Source organism: Schistosoma mansoni, chromosome W (assembly GCF_000237925.1).
Source record: "Schistosoma mansoni strain Puerto Rico chromosome W, complete genome".
NCBI classification, from domain to species: Eukaryota; Metazoa; Platyhelminthes; class Trematoda; order Strigeidida; family Schistosomatidae; genus Schistosoma; species Schistosoma mansoni.
The window spans coordinates 11,356,382-11,377,832 of record NC_031502.1 but is presented as its reverse complement, the minus strand read 5'-3'; the positions used below and the strand labels follow the sequence as shown (position 1 = coordinate 11,377,832).

At 32.9% G+C, this 21,451-nt stretch overlaps 2 non-coding genes across 2 annotated transcripts; both read right to left on the bottom strand.

Annotated features, from left to right (window-relative positions):
* Nucleotides 1–17,846: 17,846 nt before the first annotated feature.
* Smp_tRNA_00212_Gln_TTG.1.1 lies at nt 17,847–17,913 on the bottom strand. Its single transcript has one exon. It is a non-coding gene (tRNA).
* A 3,150-nt stretch (nt 17,914–21,063) lies between these two features.
* On the bottom strand, nt 21,064–21,134 carry Smp_tRNA_00139_Pseudo_TTG.1.1. Its single transcript has one exon. It is a non-coding gene (tRNA).
* Between the last annotated feature and the right edge of the window lie 317 nt (nt 21,135–21,451).

Sequence of the window (21,451 nt, the reverse complement as noted above, 5' to 3'; positions counted from 1 at the left end):
GATAGGACATGCATTGAGGAGATCACCGAACTGCATCACGAGGCAAGCCCTAACTTGGAATGGTGAAGGGAAGCGAAAAGTGGAAGGTCAAATAACACATTACGCCGGGAAATGAAAGCAGATATGAAAAGGATGAATGTTAACTGGAAAGAAGTGGAAAGGATTGTTTGGGACAGGGTTGGATGGAGAATGCTGATGGGCGGCCTATGTTCCTCCACGGGGGGTAACAGGCGTAAGTAAGTAAGCAAGTATCATATATGTTCTGCAGATTTTTACTGGATAAAGTGAGACGTGATATATTTTTGTAGTTCAGATAAGGATTTTTTTACACACACACATTTGATTATAAATTATGATTAAATCATTTAATCGAAGTACACAACTCTTTTTTGAAAATCCACCATATTCAGTATCACTTGTGCGTGTCAAATTTATATCAGGTCACCGATACATGTAGTTCTCATTTTTTGAATAAATGTTACTCATGAATAATTAGCCTCTCTATTGTCATTTTTTAATTATATTAAAAAAATATAATATCAGGTATCTATAACTGGTTTGAGTTAAATGCGAAAAAATTAATTTCAATTATGTTAAATAACAATAACTGTGAATTATCAGTGACTGTCCATTGAACGTCAAACGTTTTATGCTTATGTAGTAAAATTCAAAAGTACTCAATTGAATGACAGTACATAAGTTCTTATTATACCTTTAAAGATAAGAAACAATTGATTAGTGTTTTTACATCACTTTTTATTAAACAAATTAATATTGTGTTTCAGATTTTTGTTTATGCCAACGTTTAGAAATACGCTGAGGAGTCCCGCAATAGGATGAAACGGCCGTCCAGTGCTTCCAGATTTTCCCTGGTGGTCTAGCTTCAATTGACTCACGCTTTCAACTATGAAAATACTAAATCTCCACAAAACCCCTTCTGAAAATAAGCGTTGACAAAAGATATCTCCAGTAATTTTTTTAAAAACCTATAACATCCTCTGATATTTTCATCAAAATAGAAACTATTATCGTATCATTACCAAAGTTTGACCGGATAATTTCAAATAAACTAAGCATTTAGTATACTGTTAATAATAAAAGTGACGACGTATTTGCGCTGTCCTAATGAGTAAATGACTGGATTTCTAACATTTTCCAACTTAATGTAAACCACATCATTAGATATCTAATTTGTTATGCATTAGGACAACATAAATACATAGTTTTATCACATAGTGTTATCGTTTTAACGAAAATAGTCTATAATAAACTATCCGATCTATGTATAATGCGCCATCAAAATCTAGCGTGTTTATTGAGTTGATCTTCGGTGTTGTAGCCACTAATATCTATAAAATATGTAGCTAAGTCAAATTCTTGATTAGTCTTTAAGGCCATGTGGTGTTAGTTTCTACAGTAAAAATCATGATGTTTAACCATCCACCTAGTCTACTTGCTCGTTGTGACTGAACTGCAGAATCAGTCTAGCCACCACATCAAACCAAACAAATTATCGTATTCAAGTTGTACGATTGCTAGGTGAATGTTATGATTGCTTAGATGGTAAATATCAATATTGTTAGAACTGCTGTTACCTCTATTGGACGGTAAACAAACTGTGAACGTGATCAAGTAAAATGTTGCTCATCCTGATATGACTGATATTTTATTATTTTGACAAATAAACAAACCATCCATTCTTAGGTTCATTTATATTGTTATTTTCGCTTAATGTGATGGATCGTGTGAATTTCGGGTACATACAATAGTATATTCCCTGAATATCACTTTAAAAATGTACGGAACATTTTGACAAATCCTAATAATATTCGAATCATCATCAGAATAAATCTAATGTTATAACTTGCATGTTAGAAGAATGATATGAAATCATATTAGTCAATCTTTCCAAAATAGCTTCATTCAATTTCTGTTTAGTTACATAACAAAAAGTAAGTATAAACGTTACATTTTACTTACAAAATCTAAATACCCCCCCCCCCAAAAAAAATGCCACAACAAGTGCTTATTTGACAAACTAATTTATTTTAATTCAATAATCTGATGCAAAGCATTCTAGTTTTAGGAATAATGTGTACGAGTTCCAAATCCTTATTAAATAACGGAATCCTATTAATTAGGGTATATTTTTGGGGGGTAACGAAAACAGAATGAAATAGATCAATTCGATACAGCCTACTCATATAATTTCGTGAAACTGAAAAACTTAAAAAAAGAATGAGGATACTGAAACCACAAACATTGTTTTGAATAGGACACAAGTAGAAGAAACAATAATCCTAATGTCCTTAAAGGAGTTCTGTAAAATTTTTATTATCCAAATTACAAAAAGAGCCGAAGAAACAAATGATCGTTCAATCAAACATTTGCTTTAACTTCAAATAATTCAAAATCATACATCTGAAAAGAGCATGAAGCTTATAAAACAACATTATCTATTATAGAGCATGAGTGAAGTTTCAAATGTTTTCTTAAAAGCTTCCAATATTTTCTTTTATACCATTCAATCATGTGAATCATATTCATTTGAATATCTTCATGAAATATTAATAACACTTCAAAAAAGATTATAGTCTGTCATAGTCAGAAGAATAATTTTTAAAATATAGCCTTATTCTTGTAGTGTTATTAAAAGATTGATTCAGTCAAAGTTACCACTCATAATGGAATAACGAACTATGCTGGTAATTAAAACGATAAGCAGTTATCACTCGAATACTTCTAAAAGATGTGTAATCTATAAATCATTTGGTAACTGTATTTCTTTTACATTAGTTGCAGATATGCGATTTTATGAAAGCTGTGAATATGACCACAAGATATTTCCTGTCGTTATTGAATTTGACGTGTATTCAGTGATAATTTGCATTAATTGGATTCTCGTATTTACATGGAGCTACAACTCAAACTTTTGAATTCATTAAAATCTATTCTCATTCCACGACTTGTGTTCTACGAAGCCTTTGTTCGTATGACTATAGATATTGAATATAATGAAAAAGACCACAAAGATTTCTGTTCATCATCTGGAAATATAGTGTTTCATATCTTAACAACAACGTTCTACAAAGACATTCGCGATGTTAAATTTTAATTCAAACCCTTCTTAAAGAACATTAAAACGGTTTAAAATCACTAAAATCAATTTCTTAGAAATATATAGCCAAACGTAATTACAGTTCATGGATAGATAATACTACTACTTAATTATGTTTACTAGTACTAATCTTAAATAACAAATAATAATATAACAAATATCCGTTTGTTTCAATAAATTGTCTCATCTTCACCCGAGCTTAATAATACGGCATGTTTAGTAGTTTTTTTTGGAGTCGGTATCGAATTGTTACACCTAACGTGGGCTAACTGACGTGAAATCTAACAGCGATGAAAGTTGAAGTTAGCCGTATAATTTACTACCTTACTATTCGTTTAGATGAAGTTATTAGACACACTTTGAGCCATTCCGACTATGGTGTATGCTATTTATGTCTACAGTCATAAGTAGTATATAACATCAATCAGAAGTGTAATGCTTGCCAGCAAAAGGTTGGGAAGATCGGATCGAAAAGAACGGGAACATAGAGTAATTGTAATAGAAGTGAAGGAACAATGAAGTTTAAGACAATTGATGGGAGATTCGCAAATGAAGTATTGGATGTATGATTTTCACATTATGCAAAAGAACTCTGTAATTTTGTGTCAACTAATAATGGTTGTCCCCCTCTGAGTGTTCGCTCACTATATGGCTAATTTAAAACACAGAAATCATACTAATTCTTTGAAAAAACTAAGCTAGTTTGTTCAAGAATATTAGTCATTCAGCTAACAGTAAATCTTTATGTTCTATTCAGTTTCACATTACAAACTATTATTTCTACCTGTACAGTACCTCATAAAAACATTATGTTCGTACGTGAACTGTCTAGCAATATCTTAAACTAATCAACACTTCAACAGTTCAATAGATAATTGAAACGAGAAATTAGTGAATATATTCATCCACGACAGAAATCCTCTGAATCAACAAATAAAACAACGCTACAAGTTAACATACTTCGAAGAAGTGAAACCCCTCTCTTATAAAGTAAAATGTTCACTACAACAATTTCGGAAATACTTACTACTAAATTAAGCTAACGAATGACTTTCTCTTAACAGTGAATGATTATAACACAAAATAAATGCTCATCAAATTACTAAATAATAATAAGAAACTCCCTTGTAAATAGTTTACTGAATAGAAACGAAATTCAAAACTATTTTATCGGATAATCATATTGGGCGTTGAATATCACTTAAAATAGCAATATTTACGACGCCCTATCATATAGAAAATCAAATAAGTTAAATCACCATAGAATATTGAGCAATGTTTTATCATTGAATGCTTCCCGCCATTTATAACCTGAAATAAAAAGAATGACAACTCAAACAGGAAAGTAGTCATTTGCCAGACTAAACTGATGTGCTGTCAAGCATATATTTAGAGTAAATGTTAAGAAACATGTATGAGGTAACAACCTGGTGAGCGGCCTATGCTCCTTCACGAGGAGTAACAGACGTAGGTAGGTAAATAATGAGGTGACGAGTAAATAAAGGTTGAGCACAAAACATTTATCTTTCATCTAGATTACCAACTTAAGCGACTTGTTTGACTAAGGCAACGTTATTCATGAGGTCTTTTGTCTGAAACGCAAAAAGTATTTTGGAATTATGGTTACTGTAAAGATTAAAATGGTTTTATATGCAGAACTTAATAGTACTCAGCTGTTTAGCTGGATATTTTGCTAGGAATAATTCAACAAGAAAGTAGTTTATGTCGCTAAATGAAATCATTTGATGAGCCACTGAAAAACAAGGCAGACCTGGACATCATTATTGACTATAATAATAACGAACAAATATTTAATATGTCAGCAATTACTTTTCGGGATTTACTTCATGACTACTTATAAATCTCAACGCTGATTACTAGTCGATGGAGTCTAGATGGTAGTGAAATCTTTTTCATGATCTTACTTATACGTTTAAACTGATGTATAGGAAGTACATAGGACATTCTTAGCAAAAGACAGGGTGAATATTTTCTATATCATTTATCCCGATTGTTTTGCATCTTTTATCAAAATTGTGATTATTTGGTAATAATTTTCCAATCAGCCTTGAATATTCAAGCTATCTGATTTAATGTACTGTAGGTGTGATTTGAAAATACTTCCAAATTCATATGTCGATGAAGTCAAACATGCAATTTTATTGAACATTTGATAGTTTCAAATAAACCAAGGGTTGGGTAGAGAATAAATAATAAATATACTTTTGTTATAGCCAAATGAGTAGAAAAATTGTATTTTTGAAGTTTCTTGACTTGATGTAGGCCACTTCTTCAGAGCAGATAAACAACGGACATAAATTTAACATAAGTTTAGATAGTACAAAGGCATTTATTTATTATTTATTGAACATTGTAATCTGACGATAAAATGTTTAAAACACTGATACTTTGTGGAAAAGGAGTTGAATAATCCTCAAAAGTAAATAGTTTTGTAACTATTCAACATGAATGGTGGTCACGTCAGTTTTTCTGGGTACCCTCTAGCTAAAGGCATTTGATCAATCAGCTGTACCAAAATCACATCTCAACCAACCATGGAATGTTTGTGATCTCTAACTAGGAATTTTAGGGATTCCACATCAAGCTATTTCTGCATGCAAGCTCAACCTACTTTTTAGTGTTATCATTGTCTTCCTCTTACCTGTTGCATTTGGGTTTTCTCCTTAAAGGATACTTATAAAGTAGTGCTGTCTTACTTGGCCGTGTCTGAGCCTTCGGTAATCACTATTATTCTGAGTTATAATTCGTACTACTTGAAATATTGAAAGTAATATTACGTAATTCTGATCATAACCTTGAAGAAGCTCAGACAAGATCACTTGATGTAGCGTTGGAACTATGTATACACTACGAATATAATTTTTCCAAAAAATGTTAAAAGGCGAAATAAACTTATCTAAAAGTAGAATTTCTCAAACAGGTTTTAAGAATCATCGTTTGTATCCTCTAAGAGAGTGTTAAATTTATTTAAAATAAAAGAACAGGATAATATTATTTATCAAATAGAATGTTGTATGAAAAACCATTGTTTTTCAAAAGCTGTAAATATAAGTGTAGTGGATTATATGATCTACCATAAAATAGCATTAAAATCTCCTTATCGGAACTGTTAGGAAAAATTTGCTAATGGGACCATACTCAATAGAGACGTTCACCACTCTCTCAATGTTTTATCATCAGGAAGTTTTAAGCTTGAATCTCTTCTGATAAATCAATATTGCTGTTATCATATATCTATTGGGTTTTTTCTTTTTATCAAGCTTTTTTCCCACTATCACATATTTATTGTGTTTAAATTCTTTTTTAAACCGACTTGAATACACTGTGTAGATCAATATATTTTATGTCAACTTTCTCATTGTGATACACTTCAACATTTATGACCAAAATTATTCTGTATCAAAAATCTATAAAAATAATAGTACATATATTTGCTGGGAGACTATATGATCAATGCTAACGGTAACATATTATCAAACTTGAGAAAATAAAGTTTTCAGTCCCGCCTTTAATTTAGTGAACGTAAATCTTCTACTATTATCTACACTATGGATGGAATGTAAAAACGTTAGCTTTAAGCTCCGTAATGTGGTTAAGTTAAGTGATTAATCATTAGTGTTTAAAATTAGTTATTCAAAATCTTCTGCTATATTAGGATAAATGGTAAGCAAAGTTGAACTTTTAGAACAGTTCTATCTGAAGTTACTGTTTATATATTTGTTCTGTAAGTATAAAATACCTGAACTATTGTATGTTTGTATTTTCCTACTTGTAAGTTTTGTGTGATGCATAAACTTCTGTTATATGTTGTAAGATTCCTAAAATACAGTTGCTTTATTTTGGACTCATTACTCAGAATATAATTTAACGCACCGTGATTTTGTATCTTGTTTCAATAACGATTTTTCATCCCATTTGTTGAATCTATCAAGGATTCTAAATCGCCCAATTGAGATACGTGCAAAATCGAAGTTCACAAAACAACGATTTGTCTAAAACAGTGGTTCTTTATTGAATAATATACAAAATTATTTACAAACCTCAACTTGTGGTGTCTGCGGCGTTTACCGCTTACTTTTGTCTGAAATAAAAAGGACTTCCTATAATAGTAACACAATGAATAACTACAATATATGATAGTGCAAAAGACAGCTGTTAACTGGGTCTAAACTTTATGACAGTTTATCAACAAGCGAAAACCGAACCAAGAGAAACAATGTGGAAACTGTTGTGTTTAAACAAGGGTTATAAAAATACACAAAATTGTGAATAACTGCTACAACGATTGAGATAAAGTAATTCTAATGATAAATACAACAAACGTTATAAGTATATGTAAATATTTCAGAATATTACACGACGAACTTGCGTTAAAACATAATCTTAAAATTTGCTAGGGATACAACTATTTAGTGAATATAAATAAGTAGTATAAAACAATACGCAAAAATGTCGAAGGGAAGTGAGTAAAGACAAAATAAAACAGACGTAACAGCACTTTTACAATTTTCCTCATTCTGTTTTGTCTAATTAAATGGTTAGTTCCAAACTGGTAATGATTGTTTATTTATTTCTAAAAATTGATACAAAGGGTAAATACTTCTCCACAGATCACATTTTCTCCAAATTATGAACGTTAACAACGTACAAAGAACAAGCCCTATCGTTTCGTACGTTGTCACAAGCATGGATAATGTGTTCTTCAGTACGTTATATCTGGTAGCATTCCAATCACTTGAAGTGTTAAAGAGTACCATCAGAGCTTATGAAATGGTGATTTACTGCTATTATGCACATCGCGATTCTAATTTCTATAAAAATCAGGAACCATATATTAAATTTGTGTGTTGGAGAAATGGAGGATCCCCATAACTGATTAGATGGAGATAGGTTAAATAGTATTATTATGTTGTTCATGAAGGACTGCAACGAACACTCAATGTCCAGCCTTCATCTGTCGTAAGTTAATTGAAGGTCAATGGGCTGTTGTTTGTGGGAATGTGTATAACAATGATGAGTGCGATTCCACGATGTGCGACAGCAATTCTTAGATGCACTGGCCAGCTGATGCGGAATGTGAAACAGTGCGACCTCTACTGGCTTTGGGAACAGCAGCATACATCAATTTTGTGGAAAGCGCCTGAATCCGCAAGATCTTTTTAACATGCGCCACAAAGTGTTCTCGCAGGCCAACCTTTCAGGTAAGCTAAGTTCTTATTTATATTGTAAATGGTAGGTTATTACGCCGAACTGAAAGCTTACATCATGTCACTTGCTGGGTTTTGTGAGTATATAACTGATGAAGAAAATTGCTTTTTGTACTTCTTCGCGACTACTAACCCGATGAATTTGACAAATCGTTTTCTTGATGTTGTTGGTTTTGACGGGACCTACAAAACTAAGTTCATATCACACAAAAAATGTTATGTTCTTATTTAATTTACTGAAGGAAAATATATTTTTCTTTCTTTCTATGAGGTGATTGTTCATGGCAAACGAAAATGTGAAGAGGCCGAGTGAAGGCTTTTTTTCGAGCCACGTACAATTTCATGTAAACTCGGTTTTTTTTATGTTCATTACAAATTGTAACAATAAATTTCCACCAATCGCATTCCATATACGTTTTCTGAATTTTTGATGACAACTCCGCCGTCATCGCATTGAACGTTAATTACAAGTGAACTAGTTTAACATTTTCATCTGATGCGTTTCGTATTATTTCGGTTAGAAATTCAATAGGTCATGTGTTCTTCATGCATGATAGCATAAGAAGATGTTCAGTCTTTCAATAACCAAATTTTTATTGTCTGCTCTAAGACTAATTTGTATGTGTTCATCGATAAGTAATATTTATTTTCCTAGTATATGTCATTATGATAACTGTGAATTAAATGAAACAATCATTATACTCTTTACCAATGCCTGTGAGTTCCTTTTCTATGTAATACAATTCAGTCAAAATTGAAAAAATATTGTTTGACCTTTGAGTGTTTACTGAAAATTATTACGAATAAGTTGTCATCAACGTTGATTCACTGTACAATAATTTGGAAATTATGTACTAAGATCAGTTCATTGGTACAATAACATTATTTCTATGAGGAAATTCAACTGAACTAACGCTGATAAAGTTTATTAAAGCCCTGGTGAATAAGCAATGTAAATTCACTTGATATTATTTGCTTGTATCTCCCCATTGATGTTTAACACTGCAATTAATGGATCTCTTATTGGCATATGTGCGTATTGTGCGTATTGCCTCGATATAGCCTCAATTCACAAGCATTATAAAGAGAGATGAATAGTGGCTAACAGTGGAATGGAGGACGCGTGTTTCGTCCTATTTGTAACTAGTCAGCTGGATGTACCTGCATCTCAGAGTTGATGCTCACTCTGGGACTCTATATAGTTAATTGAGAATAATATTGATAATGTGATCATAGCTACATAATACTTTTCTATGGTTTTTCAAATGTCTATATCATCTAATGAACACTAATCTGTCTAACAATAGTACATTGCAAAATTGAATAAGAATGTTTCAATGTAGGTTTTATTTATTACATCGAAACTAAACGTTGATCATAATTAAATGCCAATTGATACAGTTGAACTTATTCTCATTTAGCAGTACAATCGACATAGAAATTCATTATGTTACAAGTATGTCTATTAATTTGCACTCAGTATGATCAATATTTCAATTACTTATCAAAAATGATTAGTTTTTGTAACGTTAAACTGTTTCGGGTTTAATATTAACATATTTATGTATTACGAATATGCGCATAGGATTTGTTAGTGTTTTTCTAATATTGTTTAACAAATAAAACCAATGATCTGAAAAGTGATTTCAGACGTTATTAGTTTAAAAAGAAACGTTTGTGATGACACTCACAAATAACTTCCAAAAAATCGAGATAATGCATTTGGTCAAATTGTATACTTACAAGACATTTGCTGGTGACATTACGTGAAAAGAAAACCCATCGCCCACTTCTTAAGCACAATAACTGATTTGAGTTACTGCATACACAGTGAAGTATTTTTTGTCATAATTATAAACTGCTCATTTACATGGAATGAGCCATATATAGTTCGAAACAATTTCGAAAAACAGTTAACGGATGTTATCAAAAATCTTAAGAATAAGGCGATAATAACCCTAGACTTATATGATCACATACGTCCAGTGGGTTTGATCATCCCGTGCTTATATGGTTTACCGAAAGTACATAAACCTGGTTTACCGTTACAACCTATTTTGGCTATGTAGAGTTCACCATACCACCGAATCGCCCAACAGTCAGGTGAAAAAAAATTGAACCAGTTAGAAGACAAGTATCCAAATATTCTATTCATGGTACTTTTCAATTTATTGGTCATATTAAGGGTGTTAATGCTTCCGGAAAACACATGATTTGAGTCATGTTGGTAGATGCTTGGTTGGGGTCCGCGTGACTATCGTAACCAATGGTTGGAGACTCTGGGTGACATGGTTCAGAATCAACCACAATGGCGTAGGTGTATACACTCTTTGTCTTCTCTTAAACCGTGAGATTAAAGTTGCTTTATGCCTTTATATCTACGAAATAATTCTTTCTTCCTGTATCATATCCCTATACACAATCTTTCTTTTACACATTACTACCATTGAAGTAACTACTTCTATGAATTTGTTGTTCATCTTGTTGAGCTAATAAGGTGTGGCAACTTGAACCGATGCATTTATGTGCCTGGTTCTACGTTGCAGCTGACTAACTAAGATTTACACTGCAATCGAACTCTTTGTAAAATCAGAGTTTGATTCGTTTCCTATCATTTCAATAATTATTTAACTTTTAAGCTGCGAATTACAATAAGTGTCACAATTTAACACAAATACCTCTGATGTATAACAAACTTACACTAGTTTTCTATTCGGACATGTCATTTGATGTAACTATGTATGCATTTCTTTTACCATTAATCATTATCCTACGTTTTACAGTTACAATTTTTTTAATTTTATTTAAGTTGCTTGAAGAATAAACATTTTTTTAAAAGCAAATATATGCTTTTAGACTTACACCGCAACAACTGAAACTCACCATTTCATGAGGACTAGGAGCTGAATGATATAATAATGGAGAGTTTTGCTAATGACCTGTACTTTAAATGGAGATAGTGTCTATTTCCCCCAAAATTATAAAGATTCACATGATTCCGTCTTCAATCTTAGAAGTAGAGTTCAACTCAGTTGATAATCAGGAAAATTTTACGCTGTAGTGCCGCGATTCGTTAATCGTTTACCTCGATAACCGAATAATGCTAATCTTAACAGCGCGTAAAATCAGAAGACAAAGGATTGCAGCAACTACAGTTTATTGTCGAATAACTCAGGTCAGAAAGCTAACAACACCTGAGCGAATATCAACGAGCGAGTGAGCGGCAAGCGAGAGAGCGAGTGAACAGGCGAACAAGCGAAGGAAACGAACGAGGAGCAAGCGAGCGAATAGCAAGCAATTACATAGACAATTCATAGTCAAATTTAATAAGGGCACAGTAAAGCAAAACAAAGGCTGATAATAATATTTGCGTGCGTACACATATGGGGAGGAGTACGAGTCATCGAATGATATTTAAGCAGTCAACATTTCGGATAGAGTGTCATGTGCTCTAGTGGTATAGCGGTGCAAAGAATATGCAAATTGTTACTATCCAAATAATGATGTCTGTTAAGTAAGTTAATAAAATGGGCTTAACCAAAATTGGCTATAATCGAAATTGATTGTAGGATGGTTGCTATAACGCCTTACAATGATTATTGGAAGAAAGTCTACGGATAACACGCTATTATACCCAGTTAGACTACATATTTCACATTGTTATGAGATGAGTAATTTTGATAAAGAGCCTATCGGTTAAGGTAAGAATTACATGTGATATGCTAAGGTTATAATGTTAACGGTTTCCAAAGCAATGAGGCTTAACATTCTAATTCGTTGAAAACATATATAAAATCCTCAGTGATGCCTTCTATCTGAGTCAATCTATAGTTCTTTAAAATTAAAAGGATTAAAAGGTGGAATAGTTCTAACATTAGTTAAATTTAGTTAGTGTTGCCATGATAAAAGTGAAGTGACAGTCAATGGAAATGAATCATTATAGTGTTGTCTGTAACAAAATAAGTTGGTAGTTGCCGTCTCAGATCAGTGATTTCTAAAGTATTCGATTGATTTTAATGATTCTTTGATTCAATTTGTATCATTAGATTTACATAGTGAAGTGCAAAATTTATTTATGAAATGTGAGTGGAACTAAAGAACTATAATAATTCAACTGCTTTGTGTTTCTCAGTTTGCATCGTGTACCTTTTTTACAACTCATTAACAAGTTTACTTCAAGAGCTTTACTATAATGTCTAAGTAATTCAACGATATATAAATACATAACTTCAAATAATATTATTTTTATCAGTATGGGTTTATGGAGATTGTTAAGTTTGTGATCAAGATCATGAATAGATCGATGTTAGACCACCGTTGAAAAACTGGAAGCACTGGATAGCCGTTTCGTCCTAATGTGGCACTCCTCAGCAGATTTTTGCTTGTACCAGTTTAACTCCCAAAACGGCGTTAGACACTTGTTTCGATTCGAAAAATACTAGAAACAAACAATATATTTACTGACAATTATTCTCACGTCTTCATATGGTTTTGTAAAAAACCGACTCTATATAGATGCCTCCTTACTTAAGTATACGCATTAAAGTGAACTGGACGACTGATAGTTTTTTTGTATGTCATTGATAGATAAGGCCGAGTAACAATGTTGTTTTCTTTTCTAACATAAATATCTACAAGCCTACATGCGCAAGCGATGATAAACTAGACTTATAACTTCATCAATTGCCATTTCGTGAAAAAACTATGTAGTTTTGTCGGTTAAAAATAGTTATAACGACCTTGGGTAGATTGTTGAGTGAATACAGACACATATAAATAAAATTGATAATCACGTGAATCTTATGACTAGATATATCAGACTTGTTTACACATTGAACAATGTAGCTTTTTATTTTCAATTGGTTTGGTAGATATATTTGACTGGAAATTACGTGTTGGTTAAAGCCACAAAACGTGTTCATCACAAATATAAAACCGGGAAAGGATTATCTATTCATGGGCATATGAATTTTAGGACGTTTGTAAACCTACTTTCGTGTCATCTGGGTGAAAGTCAGGATAGAATTACGGATAATTTTCTTGTCATCTAACAGTAACTAGGATTAACGGTGGATGGAAAAATTTCAAATTGGATTTGAGAGGTGTAAAGAGTGAGTGACATTTGGTTTGAAGAGCAATACTAGTTAATTTCAAATTTTTGATCGAGTCTATTAGGAATTTTTATAGAAACTCACCTAAACTTAAGTCTGTTTACGTTTAACTTCCTGAAACCTCTCAATAAACTTATTTAACAGATATTATCATTCGAACAGTAACAATTTGTATGTCTTCGTATTATTATTATCATCATATCTGTATGCTTGATCACGTGTTGCAGCCTACACACATCCCTCTTACTGGCCTAAATAGTATGTAGATCACCAACGTTGATGATCTCTGTCAAATGATCGGGGGCCTACTCAAGTTAGACGGGAATGGTGTGACCAAGAGCTGATGTCAAAGTCACACGTCACGGTCAGAACCTAACGTGGATTACAAATTCGCCGTATCAAGGTTCTCCAGATGCTTTGAAGACCGAACAACACAAAAACATTATTACAGAAATATATTAGTTAAAGTATGTACTAGCGATAGAGTAACCACCACTGCATGAGCCAGTCTATGGCGAATGATTAGCTGATGCGCGTTGGTTGTCCTTTACTTTGACAGAGATTGATGATCTGCCCAGTGACCCAACTGCCGAATGATTTGGCTAGCGCTCAGTGACAATTCACTGACCTTAAAAGTAGTTGCTTACATCCCTCGATGAATCTTTCGCTTTCCCATATATGTGTGCCTAAATCTTATCAACTCATTCAACCCTTCATTCAATTCTTTGTTCGACTCTTAATTCTATTCTGTATTCACTCACTCACATTAGAGTTTCTGCTCGAATTCTCTTGGTGTGATTCTGGCTTAATGATCTGCGCTGTTCAATTATAAACTGTAGTTGACGCTTTGTATTGTCTTTTGAAATTTATTGACTATTGTGATTTGTTTAATAGCGGTTGATATACGAAGCCTTAGGTATTATCTCAAAGATAATCCACTACATGTTCACAAAGTGTTTTGAACTCAGCACTTGATTATTTTGATGGAGTTTTGTTCTCTGAGCTGGATGGTTTAGTCGTAGATGTTTCATCGTTCTTCTGAACATCACTAGCACAAACTTCAACTGGAAGGGATGTATTTGAATTTCTTCACATATGACCCACAGCTTGTCCTGTAGACTTCAATGTTGATTGGTTATTGCTGACCTTTAACCTGTAATTGTTTACTTCTTTATTTTGATTATATCTTCCACTGATTTTATTCTCGGTCTTATATTGGTCCATAATTCTTCTGATTGGTTAATAAATTGGATCGGTTTCAATGTGTTTGTTGATTAGTGATTGACCTGAGTGCCAAGCTTCTGAAAATTCTCTGGTGTTTTTAGAATTCCCTCTATCCAAGATCTCAACATTTCTCTGGTCGAATGTGTGTCCACAGTTGTCCACATGCATGGATATTAGTGAGGATATGTCGTGGCGTTTGACCTCCAATTGATGTTCATGCAGGCGAAGATGAAGAGGGAATCCGCTTTGTCCGGTGTAGTGTTTTTCACAGTTGGAACAATTTATTTTGTACATGATGTTCGGTTTTTATTCTTTTGTCAATTCCCCTTCGGTTTGCATAGAATTGACTGCAGTGATTTTGTTGGTTTGTGTGCTACACATATTCCGAAAGGTTTCAACAATCTCGTTGTAGTTTCTGATATGCCTTTTATGTATGGTAGGATGATCCGTCTGTTGGTTTCCGTACTTGACTTTGTTTCTGATGATGCGTTTCCTGACACTGAAACTCATCCTGATAACGTGACAGATGTTGCTTGTCATCTTTTTCCTGGTATAGATGACGGCAACTAAACTCAACAAAATGATTCTGTATATTTCTACAAAATATAATAATGTACCTAAGTCAACAAAAGTCGATGTGACTTTTACCAAAGCCCAACACGTTTGTAACACTGAGACTACTTTTAACAAGTGAATTATTTTGATACGCATTTATGTAGATAACATGAACAAAATTAAGGATGGAATAAAATATTTTAGCAAAAATCTTTTGTTGGAATAAAAAGAAGAAATTTGAATAGTTGAGATCCTTAGTCAATTGAAGCTAGACCACCATGGGAAACCTGGAAGCACTGGACGGCTAACACTAGTGAAACACATCAGTCAAAACATGCAATATAGAATATATGTTTACAAACTTTCAAAAAAGAAAGTGGGATAAGTAGATGAAGGTTTAAAAAGATAATAATGAATAAATACATTACATAAAATACCCCATTTAAGACAATTATAGTTTCAGTCATTGTATAGTTTGGTTCATTTTGGGGTTGTTTATTTGAGCTGCTTTTTTTAAGGTCAACATATGTAAGATGTAAAACAGCAAACTTGCGTTATATATATGCTCTCTGACAAGTTCTCATTCGGACTTTCCCAATCAAAATTAAAAATCTTTAGTGACTCTTCAGTTTGACATAACTACTTTCCTCTTTTATGTGATCGGGTGAACCCAAAAGCTGTTAGTAAATCTCTTTTATAACTATATAAATTAGCTTTAGTTTATGTGAATGTACTACATTTGACCAAATGGTAATTATCATATTTCGGCGACTAAACATGTAGATAATTTGTTCCCATATTCAGCAGCATATTTATCCATTCTTGTTATTTCCTTTCATTTATCCGAACATTTAACATCTAATTGGTAATCCTAATCCAATAGATATATTTGTTGTTGCGCCTCCATAAACATATATACAGATCCAAGTTAATTTTCTATATGAGTCATATCAACATTGACAATTTTATTCCATTTTGTTTGACAATCCTAAATTTACATGCTTTAAACAATGTACTTTGCCCTTAACCTGGCCATTTTTGCGGATTATTAATTTGGATATATAATTGTAGATACCTGAAGAAAATTCATTGAAAAGAATATTCTTTCAAATATTAGTCTTTTAATATGATGGGGATCTTTAAACAAATAAATGAATTTATTTTCGAAACACTATACTACAACAATGACCTGAAATTGACCTAGATTGTACTGTATCTAATCTGGGCAACAACATTGTACTTTTACAATCTTCACCCCACGTTATCGATCTAAATGCCAATTATCAGTGGAGTTTCCATGACTGAACATACAATGTTAGATAAAAATATCAAATGGTTATTTAAAAATAACATATACAAGAAATAACATTCAACTTTTTTTTATTGATGATTAGTACTTTGCTCCCGAACTCGTTGTTTAACCTCTTATCATTTGAGTTTTTATATACTCCCTATACCTTATTAGTATTCCACTGTTAGCCACTATCCATCTCTCCTTATAATGCTTGTGAATTGAGGCTATATCGAGGCAATACGCACACTTTGCACATATGTCAATAACAGACTGATCAATTGCAGTCCTCAACATCAATGAGAAGATGCAAGTAAACAATGCTGAGTGAATTTGAACATGACCAGTTTGCACAAGTGAGTGGCTGTGTGAAATCAGAAGGTGAGTGGATGTGTTGATTGCGTTTGAAGCGAATGTTACTGCTTTCGAGTCTCACAGTGAACATGAACACGCAGATGCATGTTCATGTAGACAACCATTCGCCAACAGGACGAAACACGCATCCTGCATTCCACTGATAACCACTATCCATCTCTCCTTATAATGCTTGTGAATTGAGGCTATATCGAGGCAATACGCACAATATGCACATCTGCCAATAACAGACTGATCAATTGCAGTGTTAAACATCAATGGGGAGATACAAGCAAACAATATAAAGTGAATTTAGAATGGTAGTTTATTCCAAAATCAGTTAGCGAATTTATTTTTGTTTAAGTTGGTAAACTAGACAAAGATAAACGTGAAAAATATCCTACCTCAGACCATTGGTTGTTTTTATACTATTCATCTTACTGATAAATGTTGTTTTATTTACTTTTAAAAGTGTTTTCTTGAGTTTTGATCAGTTCGTTGATTGCTAATCATGATATTTTAATACCCTACAGCAGTTATTTTGCTATCATTTTTGAGTCTTCACACTATGATAGTCTCCGTTTGATTTGTGATCGCTTTCACATATTGAAATCAGAGATAACTTGTCACGTATTATATCTGTTTTGCTGACGTAAACAGTGTTTTATTAATACACGACTTGACCTGATTTATCTTATGTTGCTGATAGTTATTAGATTTTTTAATTGGCAATACTCAAGACAGAAAAACTGCAAATCGATTAACTGAAAATTAAATTAATTTGCTAGGTCAAGACAATTGTTTGTTTTTCTAAATAGAACATGAACAACAAGTCTAACCAAAATATATAAATCTGTTTGATGAATAAGTAAAGATGGATAGTGGCTAGCAGTGGAATCCAGGACGCGCGTTTCGTCGTATTTGGGACTCGTCAGCTGGATGTACCTACATCTCAAAGTTGATGTTCACTCTGGGACTCGAACCCAGTACCTTTCGCTTCAAACGCCATCGCGTTATCCACTCGGCCACCGAGTCCTTTGCTTACCATGCTTGTGATTTTAGGCTATATCGAGGCAATACGCACAGTATGCACATATTCCAATTAGAGACTGACCAGTTGCAGTCCTAAAAACATCAATGGGAAGATTCAAACAAACAATACTCAGTAAATTTTCTATGAATAGTTTATTCAGCTGCTCACTACTTAAAACTAATTTTTTTTAGAGATTAACAAAACATCATCAATAAATGGGAATGAAAAGCGTTTCTTTAGAAATATTTATAAAGCTGGTTATTTATAAGTTAACCAATTGATAAGTTTACAGATGGAGTACGAACTGAAAGACATCCATAAACGTTTAGTTTGATAATGAATAGTTTACTCATAGACTGTTTTCAGCGATAAGAAAAATTGACTACGTAAAATGTGCACAAATAAAAAGAGAAGCACTGTGTAACGAATTTCAGGAAATGAAGGTGTGACAAAGCATTTAACAACCGAATAATTCAAACTGAGATCACTGAATAAAGACATCATTGACAGCAGTATATTGCAGACACCGTTATACAGGGTGATAATTCGGAACTTTACTACTTTTTGATTATTTTGAACAGTTTACAAATTCAAAGAATATGTCAACTGTTAAGCGAGTGATGAGCTCTTCAAATGCCAAATACATTTAATTATTTTAAGCTCAGTTGCCGAAAACTTCATAAATGTGTATACACTATTCCTCCTCTATTTTATCCTTATTTATGCCAGTTGACTTGTAAATCTGACCCATCGGACAAACAAATACATTTCAGTGGATTCCGTTTTCATATTTTTGTAAGTGGTTAAATCTTCGCCAATCTTCACCCCTAGGCAAAATACAATGTTCTGTTTAGCAACTTTCCAACCAAACCACCTTAGTAGCTTATAGCCAAGAAATTCGCCGAAATCTGTAAACATTTAGCGTCATCTATCCTTTGATAAATGAACCTTCGAATTTTATTTCAGAAAAGTTCCAGAAAATGAAACTGGTGTCATCATGTCTTACTACCGATTTTTACTTTTGTCATGAGATTCGATAGACAGGAAACATCTTTATGACTACCACAGATCACATATCATCATAATATCTAACACATATTCCTGTCCTATATTCTACAAGTTTCCCGTTTATTTGTCCAGGGTTCATTATAAAAGTTTGAGTCATATAACCCAATATGGTACCCTTGGAAATTTCATACCTATGATGATACAAGATATGTATCATTCTGCAATCATACAGTGAATATTTTACTAGATAGCAGAAAAAAGTCAGATTGACTTACCACGTGCATGCTACTTTAATGACATATTGACGGGTAAAAAAACTCAGGAATCAATTTTCTTTTCTTCTAACTACCATGTGAGTTTGTTAGATTATGAAAATAGATAACATTGATTATGAGGATATAACATTTTGGAGTCCAATAAATAGTGAAATAACTGCGATTTTGAAGGTTTAATTCAATGTTTTTTATCATTATTTGTAGAATCTGGTGCATAGGGATAACGGAGAGGATAATATTCAGAAGAATCTCCGAATACATATTCAAGAGTTTGACTGTGAATGATATCAGACTCCTTAATAATACCACTGGTAAAAATATCCTGAGATAAAGTCATTTTATAGCCCCCGCTATATTATTTCAAGTAGTAAAAAGACAGAACAGTCTCAAATTACTTTATTACGCAGATGGAGAAAAGACCTATCATTTCCTCTCCAGAGTATGCGTATAAAATTAGTTTTTTGTCCTACATTGCCTTGATACCAAATCTGCTGTTATGTTTTGACTCTTCTAATATTTCTTCTTCGCCCTTCAAGGTTCAAGAACATTTTTCATTTATTTGCAGTTACAACATTCATTTTAGTCGAATTTTCACTCTTAATCTGTGGATATTAGTACAGCTAGTCAGATTATTCCTGTTATCATTTAAAAATTGCTTCAGATCTCGCCCATTTGTTCGTACCTACTATTAGTAGCATAATTATTGTCACCATTATCATGATAAAATCACCAATGATGATTACTTAATATCACCTACATTAATTAATTTACTTCATGCGTAGCAATTTGCATATGTTCCTAGTGACCGATTACGTCAAAATTCCTCTTGTAATTTTAGTTCTTACACAAACTGAACTCATATGATTGCGAAAAAGCAATTCAGGTAGTTTTGGCAATTAAAATGAATTACTTTATACATCCTTTATACAAAACAACACTAGTAAAATTAATTGTTTATAAAATTAATAGGTAAGTGGGATATTCAGAACCTACAGATTAATATGAATTAGCTGCATTCTAAAATGCTCACTTTTGCTGCTTTACGAGAGTTTGTCGGGACTCTAATTGTATAAAACAAATGTGATATTAATGATCATTTTTCCCTAAATGTCACCTTAATTTTCTTTTATCATATTTTTTTGTTGTGTCCCGATGACAATAGTGAATGGTAACTTTGGAATCCATTTATGGACCAGTGTTATGAATATATTTATTATCGTATAATTGCTAAATAACTAAACTATTCATACTCATGTTCCCCTTATTATAAGCTTTATTTTGACCTATAGACTATTATTGTACGATTTACCATTCTTGAGTTATCCCTAGTCTATTAATTGCTGTCTCCCACATTCACAGCCACCTTTGGCTAAATCTTGTACAAATGTTATTTTCTATTTTTTGAGTACGATGTGGTCAGTCTGTTTGGTATATAGACTCAGTATATTTGAAATACAATGATTCATACCATAGAGGCTGTTATTGGTGTTCTGGACTTAACTGGCTGGGCTAGGCAGAAAGCAGGACCGATTAGTACTCTAGACTGCTCGTACGGTTTTTGTGTGTCACTGTTCCAATCGATAATTCGCTGCTCTCTGACTGGCGGTCTTATCACGTCACACATTAACTGGGCATCCACTCGGCCGCAAGATTTAACATTTTTTTCTGTAAAATCACTTGGAATCTGTATCTGAAGGTAACTTTTCAACTATTTTCAAATAAAAGAGGTATGAAACAAATAATTAAGCTGTTTTCTTGAGTTGTCTGGTAAGCAAAGATTGATAGTGGCTAGCAGTGGAATCCAGGACGCGCGTTTCGTCGTATTTGGAACTCGTCAGCTGGATGTACCTGCATCTCAGAGTTAATGCTCACTCTGGGACTCGAACCCAGTACCTTTCGCTTCAAACGCCATCGCGTTATCCACTCGGCCACTGAGTCCTGATAGCCACTTACTGGAGACTGACCATTTGCAGTCCTATCACATCAATGGGAAGATTCAAACAGACAATACTAAATGAATTTAATATCTATTGTCTTTCATAAGTAAATATATTCACATATATGCTGTTCTGAAATGAATAAATAAACTTTGTTAAAAATAATGTTTATTGGACTATCGACAAAGTCAGTGAAGCATACTAAAGAAACGTTACGTTATGATATTAAAGGTTATCAGGAATAGTAAAGTGGGAAGCAGATGCAGACAAGAAATGTGAAATATAATTGTCCACATGACGAATTGAGATAAAATGCA